This window comes from Pinus tabuliformis, chromosome Q (genome assembly GCF_031772625.1).
Source record: "Pinus tabuliformis cultivar Carrire ecotype Pingquan chromosome Q, CPIR1, whole genome shotgun sequence".
NCBI classification, from domain to species: domain Eukaryota; kingdom Viridiplantae; phylum Streptophyta; class Pinopsida; order Pinales; family Pinaceae; genus Pinus; species Pinus tabuliformis.
In genome coordinates this window covers 1154225351-1154233583 of record NC_142296.1, presented here as the reverse complement: position 1 = coordinate 1154233583, position 8233 = coordinate 1154225351, and positions in this window count along the sequence as shown.

Genomic DNA, 8233 nt, shown 5'->3' with positions numbered 1-8233 from the left:
AGGGAGTGTTTAAAAATGTGTAACTAGGTTCAGTCTTCATAACTATGAAATTTACTCTTCTGAATTATAAAATGAAAAGAAATTAATATTGGAGCATGGGTTTCATGCTCAAGTTCTTCTATTTTATAGTTCAAGCTCCCATTGAGTGCTTCTAGTGTTTTTCCTAGGTCTAAGAGGCATTTTCATATATATAATACCTCAATGGGCACATTGTACCTTGTAAAGAAAAAATGTTTTTGTCTTTAAAGTGTTGAAATGCTCTCCAATATCAAGTTGGTCTAGAAGTTGTCAAGTTGGCCTAAGTGAAGAGCCACGTCTACCCCTTGAAGAGGCCTATATAAAGAGAGGAACTTGTCCTTCAAAGGATCACTCACTCATCACTCATTCTATGCAAACAAGATGATGAAGAAGAGTTAAAAGAAGAGGAAGAAGAAGAAGTAGAAGGAAGTCGAAGTGTTTGAGATAGTTCTCTCTCCCACATGCAAGACAAAGTTATGGTTTTTGCACAAGGGTCCTCTATGGTCTGATCTTGGAAGGAAGAGAGGAAAGAAGTCAAGCGAAGGTCAATTAGGGAATATCTTTGGCCCTAAGTCTCAAGGAAAGGCAAGCAAAGGGAATAGGAAGGCTCTAAGAAGAATATTGACATTTTATAGTGTGGTAGCAATAGTTTCTGGGAAGATAATAATTTTGGATTTGTAGTAAGAGGTTGAAGTTCTTGTAGCGGGAGGCCAAGTTAGTGGTAGATCTTGATCTTGAAGGGCATTTCTCTGAGTCACAAGTTCCTAGTATTCATCAATTGAAGGATATATAAGAAGAGAAGAGATTTAAGGGTTTTCCCCTCAAGAAGAGTGGTTTTGGCCCTAGCTTGCAACCTACATAATGTGTCAATGTTCTTATTGTTTTGGTATTTGTTTGATGTATCTCACAATATAATAATAAGGAACAAAGATAATAAGGAAAAAGGTAACACAAACAATTTTCAAGTTAAAGAGAATTAACATATTCATTGCCCTATAGAATTCTCAACATTCCAGAGCCTTGTGGACCTAGTGGTCATGTGGACCTAGAGAGGGAAGATGATGAAATAGGGCATGTAATTTATAAAGGGGAGTGAAAATTATGAAACAGTAAAATGGGACCACATTTTTGAAATTGAGGTTTCCCAAGTAATTCCCATCCTAAAGATATAAGCCAATAGGGGATACCCCACTAGACTAGGGTTAAGGATTAACCCCCCTTTTAAGGTAAGGGAACAAATCTATATTAAAAACCCTTCCTCCTTCCAAGTCACCCAATAATCCATACCCAATGTGCCTAAGGAAAAATAAACATAAGCACCCAATTGCACAATGAAAGACATACCTTCAATATTGGATGTCCCACCTTCAAACATACACTCTCAACATATGGGTGATGGGAAATATGATTGGCTCAGGGAGAGGAGATCAACTGACACAATATAGGTTATACTGGTGGTTATCAAGAGTTGTTGGTTTCAATAGAGGACAAATCAAGGAAAAACTTCTACTATGTGGGTCACCCACTAGTGGTGGATAACAGGTCATAGGAATTGGCACTGGCTCATCATCATCCTTGGGTCTGTTGAGATTCAATTAAATGATAGAATCTCTTATCATGGTAATTACTTGTGACTAATTTATTCTTTTCTTAGCTTTACTTTTTTATTTATGTCATTCACAAGGGCTTCACTCAATGAACCTATGACATACCACGTGCATTCATGGAATACTAAATAATACCCCTAATTTCACTACATATTGGAAAACAACTCTAAAAATCACATAATTTAACCCCCTACCAATACAAACCCAAAACACCTTCCCAATTTTAAAAACCCCTACTTTTCACTAGATATTATATGTATCCATTTTTCTATGAACATATTTTATACCCCTTTATATTTTTTCCTTAACTTTGAGCTCCATTTTTTATACTTGCCAATATAAAAACTCTTTACCCCCTATTATATCATCAGTATATTATGTCATTTTTCCTCAATATAGATCCCCCAAAATGAACGCACGTGCTATGGTATTTCTGCCTCGGTGAATTCCCCGTGATGTCATCAAGAAATTACACAATAGAAAAACATATAGAACATAATGCACAGAAGACAAGAGTCACCAAAAATTAGGCTCCAATATAGGACAAAACCCCACAAGGGGGAAAATGCAAGAAATCTTCTTCTTATAGAATCAGATCGAAGTGAGATATCCAAGACCCAAGACTAATACCAATATTATGACACAAACCCGAATCAACCCTCCTCCAATAAAGTCATAGTCAACAAAATGTCAACGTTGGCCAAATCTTTGAAATTTGATCAACTCCTAAAATTTGGGTTCCCTATAATTTTATCCCTTAAAATTTTTGCCCTGCAATACCTCAGGAAAAGATCACACGTGTGATAAGAAGTAGTGCATAAAACTCTTCTTTCTCTTCTTTGACTTTCCTCTCTCTCCTTTGACTCCAGTTGTCTTCTTCTTCTTGTTTGGCACAGAAATCGACACGATGATGAATGGGTGAATGATATCCAATGTGTTTAAGATGACTTCAATATATACATGTCCAGGAGGGTCGAATAGCTACCCCTAGGGCTGACTTGTCCAAAGAAGGATGACTTGGTCTTGTAGTTGACAATTTAACTCTTTGACTGAAAACAAAAATAATTTTCCTTTTCTTACAAGAATTCCAAATGATACTTTGACTCAATTACATTTCCTTGACTCGGCACAAGTCTAATACACAATGGGAGAGAGAGCAATGGCCACCGTCGAGGTTTTCTTCTGTGCCGAAAATGGAACTGTAGACATCGCGGCCGCTGGAGGTGGGATTGCAGGGCTGATCACGACCACGGTCCACCACAGGATCGGTCCCAAGAGCACAGTGCTGCAGCGCTCAGACCTGCTCCGAGATGCCGGCAGGGGTTTTTTTATGCGGACAAAAGACTGGAATACATACGACGGTCCTGGCACAACAGAAACCATACGCCCAAAACCCTAGTTGCTTGATGGGCCATCCATATCAGAGACGGATCTGGAAATGAAGCTCGAGAAGAAGCACGAAACCAGAGTTCTGCACACAAAAATCGCTCTTGGGATCAGAACCCAATTTGAAGGCTGGAAATCACCAGGGCTTGGATGGATCGTTCACGCCAACATTGTTCACTCTCTCATGATTTCTGCATGCAAAGATAGGGGACTACAAGTTGCAGATCTGCCCCATCACATAATTGCATGGGCCAATCTCTGTAGATCTGGGCCAGATCTGCTCGAACTGAGCCCCAAATTCTATAGATCCAGGCCGGATCTAACTGTATGGAGCAAGTTCCAAGATTATACAGAACCCAGGCAGCAGATCGGTGGGAATGGGCATCGAATGAGCAGAAGGCAAGCAGCAGATCGACCCAATAGGAGGCAAGATCTGGAAGAATGCACACACCTGGAATGCATACATCAGGTAACTAAAAATCGATTTCAGATCTTTATTAAAATTCCGGAGATGAAAACTCTCTTAGTATGGGTAAGTGCAGATAGCACTGTATTGCTGTTAAAGCAACAAATCAGTGCTCTGACTGGCTATCCTGGCCAGATCCAGCACCTAGTCAGTGGAAGATGGTCTCTCCAGGACCACAGAACCCTGGAGAGCTATGAGATCAGGCCAGGAGAAACCATTGCCGTGAATCTCAGGCTGAGAGGAGGGGCACCTCTTCAGGGACAGCCAAGCGTTTCAGGAGGGGAAAAGGGGAAAACAGTACCCCAGCACAAACCTAAGGGAGCTCCATCTTATAAAAACATTCTTCAAGGCAACAGAGAGTCAGGACCCCCACCAGATCAAGGTGGATATACACCTTGGCCATACATAGTAGAACAGCTAGGGCAAACTCCAGCCCTTAATCTTGATCATACAGGGATAGATGACTATGTTAAGTCATATGAATCGCAGGCCATAATATGCCGATTCAACAGTTTCTGGCCAACACCATCGAACCTATTCCACTGGATCTTCAAAAACTGGACCATGGAATGCGATATACACCTGTGCTCCAAAGGGTTCTTCATAGTCAGATTTGCATCCATGGAGGTTAGAGATACAATCATTAACACCGGGCCTTGGTTCTGGGGAACGGCGGGGCTATTTATAACCCCATGGTTTACAGACTTCGATCCAAACAAAATGACAGTCACCAAAGTGCCGGTATGGGTTCGTCTTCACAACCTCCCCCTGCATTTCTGGAGCGAACAAGTCTTGGAAGGAATCGGGAACAGCATCGGGAAATACATCAAAACAGATATGGAAAGGATTGACGAAAGGATCTTCACTTTCGCACGAATCTGTGTGGAAGTGGATTTAAGCAAAGGGCTGCCTGACAATATAAGGCTGATACACAAACAACAAATTTGGATGCAATCTCTCGACTATGAAAATACTGCCTTTAGATGTAGGCTATGCAGACAAACAGGACACTTGCAAAGTACATGTCCAGAAGCCAAAAAAGTGAACAACAAAAGAAAGCAGAAAGGGAAGCAGAAGAAAGGTTGGTTCTTTTCCCCTCCGGTCTCAGAAGATGAAGAATCAGAAGCTGAAGAGGAAGACACTACCATAGAGAAAGCCGAGGCTCACCAGGAATCGGGGAACCAGAAAGAAACCACAACAGATACCAAGGTCATACAGCATCACCCGAATCAGGCAGGGAAGACAAATAATGAACAGAACATGGGAGGGATAAAGCGGCTTCACCAATCAGATACATCAGATTCAGATAAGGAATTAGGCACGCAGGAAGCAGAAACACAGTTATTTATTGCCTCGATCGAGCCCACTCAAGGAGTATGGCGCAAGGTCGAAAAGAAAAAAGGAAGAAAAACCTGAAGCGTGAGTCTTACTCACAAATGCGATTCAGTTTTTTTTCTTGATCTCTCCCCTTTTCCTCTCTCTCTCCCTCTCTCCTCTCTCTCTTGCTCTCTTGTTTCTTCTCTTCTTTTTAGCACGTTAGTCCTGTAACGTTGCGGAGGGTGCCAAGGCACCCGAACCCACCTGGGCAACTATGGAAATGCATCAGCATCTGCAATTGTAACTTTTCATTTTTTAAATAAAAGGTTACAGATTTTTTCTTCGGAAAAAAAAAATTACATTTCCTTGACTCAATTATTTTTATTTTTGACTCATTTGACCCTATAAGCATGAAGAACATGATTTGACTCGAAATAAAATAATAATAATAAATATATCAATGATGAAAATTACAATTGATTAAATTATGAAGACCGACACTAGCTACATTTTCAACACTCCCTCTTAACTACGGAGGTATTCATAATGACACAAAAATATACCCTCAAATTGAAATATTCTCATAAGAAGGGTTCATATTGGTAAGCATATTCATAACCAACATTGTCAAAAATAGCAATGCCTTGACTAACAAGCTCTCTCTTGATTATATCAAAGCATAATGCTGGGAGGCATAAATTTGAACACCACCACCTCTCTAGGCACATACCCCATCCAAATGTTCACTAAGTACTTCCTCAAAGGACTATTCTTATCTTGGATACAAATACTCAAAGAAAAATGGTCCCAAATTCTTATCCAATCCACCATTCTCCTTACTAGTTCCTTCACTAGGCTTATACATGGAGAACATTGTGTCCACCCTTGCTCCCTCTCAAACAGGGAGGATATCCTCAATCCCTCTCAAACAGGAAGAAATAAGCACAAGCCTAATATTGTCTCAAAAATACTCATCAATGCATCAACTACATGTTCTTCCATGGAGATCTGTTGTAGTTTTTTTACTCCAATCTGTTGAAGAATCATTAAGGGAATTTTGAGGTCTAAAATGGGCCTCCTAAGAAATATGTACAACCAAAATAAACTTTATAAGAACCAATAGGATTGAAGATGATGATGTCAACCATGGGGTATGGATGATTCACAACTTTTGGAATAAAAATGTAAAAAGATTAAAAAATAATAAAATAATAAAACTACTTTTTCAACTCATATTTTCAACTTATCTCCCTAACGTTTTACATAAATTTCAAGCGGGAGTACTCATTGGATGAAAAATTTAATTCCTCATCCAAAGAGTACAAATGTTACATACTTTCGATGGACCCTTGTACATGAAAAATGAGAAATACATGAAAAAACGTTATTGCAATCACATTTTTCATGTATTTGTCATTTTTCGTGTAGCAAGGTCCATCGAAAGTATGCAACATGGGTACTCCTTGGATGAGGAATCAAAATTATGCATCCAATGAGTGTTCCCACTTGAAATTTGAGTAAACCCATAGGGAGATAAGTTGAAAATACTAGTTGAAAGGGTAGCTTTTTCTTTTTTCCCTCTAAAATTTGATGATTTAATCTAATCTAATTTTATTATTTCCATTATTATTTTATAATTTCCTTAGGAGGCCCATTTTAGACCTCAAAATTCCGCTAATGGTACCTAGTGTCAATTTTCATAATTATATTTGAAATGTATTTGTCAAAAGAAATAAAAATAAATTATATTATTAAATAAATTGGCTTATTAAAGCATGTGTTTCATGCTTGGGTCAATTTTGTTAGGTCAAAGTCTCCATTTAAGACTTCTAGGGTTTACGTTAAGTGTCATTTTCCATGTCACAATGTAAAGAACCCTTCTTGGGAACTATTTGTCAAGAAATAAAATTATTTTAATGTAAATTAGGTCAATTAGGCCTCCTCCACTAAGTCGGCCTCAAGGAAGGACAAGTTGGTCTCATTAGAAGAATTTTATCACCTAATATGACTATATATAAGTAGCGACTCGAATCATTTGGAGATAATCTCACACAAGTTCAAATTGCAGTAGCTGGGAAGCAGAGAAAATACAAAGTTCAAGAAGGAAGTTACAATCGATGTTTTTGGGTCTCTCTCTCTCTCTCTCATGTGTAACGAAATTCTGAAGCTACATCAAGGTCAAAGTATTGAAGTTGTCCCATCAAGATCAAAGTTTTGAAACTGCTACATCAAGGTCAAAGATGTGAAGCTTCCGCATCAAGGTCAAAGTTGTGAATTTGTAGCATCAAGGTTGAAGCTGTGAATTTGCATCGAGGTCAAAGTTGTAAAGCTACTGGGATGAAGCTATTGAAATTGCTAGATCGAAACTGCAGTCATGAAGCTAGGTTGAAGTATTGTTGTTGGGAAGCCAAAATTTCTAGAGTGTTGCTGGGTTGAAGCTGTTGGATAAGAAGAGACTACTAAATCATCTTGGAATGTTGACTTGGTGGAGGAAGGTTTGTTGTTATAGGGCCTTGGTCTATCTCATTTGAATTATTGAAAGAATATTTCTTGACTGGGTGTTCCCCATATAGGGTTTTTTCCCCGGTTGTGTACCTACATCTGATGTCCTTGATATTCATGTTTTGGTTTCAGTAATTGCTTGATGAACTAAGATAAAAGAAGAACATAAGAAAGATAATAATAACTCAAAGAAATCACAATTAAATATCAACAGATAAAATCTTTATGCCTTTCTAATTTTCCAACATGGTATCAAAGCTAAGGTGAAGAAGAAGAAAAAGGAAGGTTGCAAATCTATTGAATGGAAAAAGGAGATTGAAGGAAGATCATTAAAGGGGTCATGTAAGGCGATAAGCCTAGTATCTACAAGAACTATGTCTAACTCAATGAAGGGAGAAAACAAACTAGAAGGAGCCTCCAACTATAGGGCATGGAAAAAGAGGATAGATCTCATCTTCGAGAAGAATAAAGTTTTGTATTTATTTTGAGGAAAAGTCAAGAAACCTATAGATGAATTAAGTGAATCAGACAAATCAAAGTTCATAGAAACCGAAATATTGGTCATGAACCTAATAGTGGATGGAGTAAAAGACAACCTCATTCCATATATATCCAACATAGATTCCGCTCAAGAAATGTATGAGGCTCTATCCAAATTATTAGCAATCAAGAACATTGGTCAAATTTCAAGCCTCAAGAATGAATTAAGAACTATTAAGATGAGAAAGGATGATATTGTGGCATCCTTCTTTATAAGGATAACTAGAATCAGAGATGAACTTCAAGCAATAGATGAAATTGTACCAGAAAAAAAGCTCATGATTACTACCCTTCTAAACTACCAACATCATGTAGTGTCTTTGCATCAGGAATCAACAGTTGGAAGGATACTCCAACATTCGAACAAATTTGGAATGCATGTAGTCAAGAAGAAGCC